Below are 1891 nucleotides of genomic sequence, written 5' to 3'. Positions count from 1 at the left end.
TTAACCTTTTTGATACTCTTTTTCCTATGAAAATATTGAATATTTGGGTCAGTAAATTGTCTCAACAAAATTATTCATTTCCCAGGGACTGGTGTAGCTATACAGTTGGAGAGTACTTCTCATCTAGTTGATTCGCAGCATTTCTTGTCTCTATACAGATGTCATTACCCAGGTTAGGTATTGAGTGTGATCAGTAAACTGCTAGGACATAATTTGTTATTCTAGAAGCACACTCACCAATTGATTTGCCGTATTGAAGACTGGATATATGCTAAGTTTGGAGGATCCTTCCTCATTTTTTAGACTGTAACCAAAGATTCAGAAACTGAATAATTATAATATACATATTGTTTAACACTCTAAATACCACTAAATTCCAGAAAATAAGTTATTCCAATGCAACTGATACTCTCAAATATTTCTGGGGAAAATATGGAATGGTACAGGCACTGTGAAAGGTAGTTTCACAGTTTCTTAAAAAGTTAAACATACAATTACCTTAAGATTAAGCCCGTACTCTTCTAGACATTTTCCCAAGAGAAATGAAAACTTGTGGTCATGCAGAATGTCTGCACTGAATGTTTATAACAGCTTTATTCATAAACACCAAAAACTGGAAACAACCATGATAACCCTCAATTAGTGAACAGAAAAACAAAGTGTGGTACATGATACAGTGGGATCTTACTGAGTAATAAAAACAAATTGTTGATTTATGTTAAAAAATAATGATTCTTAAATGCATAATGCTAAATGAAAGAAACCAGACACAGAGTTCTGTACACTTTATGATTTGATTAATATGACATTTAGAAAGGGAAAACTTATGGGATAGATAATAATAAGTTGAACCAGTGGTTTCTCAGGGTTGGAGAGCACAGAAGCTTAGTACAGAGAGACAGTACAAGAGAACACTGAATTGGTCAAACTGTACTGTATTCACAACTATGAGAGTGGATGCAAAGTTTGGTGCATTTATTCAAACTGATAGATTTATATACTACCAAGAGCAAATTTTATTGTACATACATTTTTAAAAATCAAGTAGGATATGAGAAAAACCCACAAAAGAATACACACTATACTAAATAAACTGTGTTACAAAAGAATAACAATAATACACAGAAGAAGGATGTAGGCAGGAAAATAACCTGTGTAACTTTGGAAAACATTTTGATTGGATAATGATAGGCTAAAGACAAAATGTCAGAAAATACTTTTACACTGGAGTATGAGTTAGTGATTCTAAAACTTGTTAGGGGGCACTAGGCTTAAACAACTAAATAAATACGTTGAAGAAATTAGAGCCAGGATTTTTGCTGTTGAAGAAGAAAGTAAAATATAAAAAAAGAAATTTTAAAGTGCTAAAATAATCTCTTTATGCTAGATTTAAATTAGAAGCATTAGAATTAACACATAAAATAACAGGTAAATATATAGGTAGATTGATAGATACATACATACATATACATATATAAATGTAAAATAAATACTTAGTAGTATATGTATGTAGAAATGAGTTAGTATACAAAGAAATATTTCCTAAGATATGTCAACAAAAGAAGCCTAAAAGCAATGGCACCTCAATAACAATGAGTACATGCTGCTGTTGATCTTTCTAAGTCTCAATTGCCAATAAAAGAAAACACGAAGAAGTATGATAGTTCAGATCCTGAACAGGAAATATTGGCAGGTGAGCCTGCAGCATCTTGTGGTGCCAAAAAGCAAGAACATGCTTTAAAAACAAACAAATGAAGAAACAAACAAAAAAAACACAATATGGCACATATCAAAGGAGCAAGGGAGACAACCTGAAAAAGTTTCCAATGCCTCAAGCTGGAACTTTGGGGACACAAAAAATAGTATTAATACTGGGTTATAACTCATAAAT

This window comes from Saccopteryx bilineata, chromosome 5 (assembly GCF_036850765.1).
Source record: "Saccopteryx bilineata isolate mSacBil1 chromosome 5, mSacBil1_pri_phased_curated, whole genome shotgun sequence".
In the NCBI taxonomy this organism is placed as follows: domain Eukaryota; kingdom Metazoa; phylum Chordata; class Mammalia; order Chiroptera; family Emballonuridae; genus Saccopteryx; species Saccopteryx bilineata.
This window is presented reverse-complemented; position numbering follows the sequence as displayed.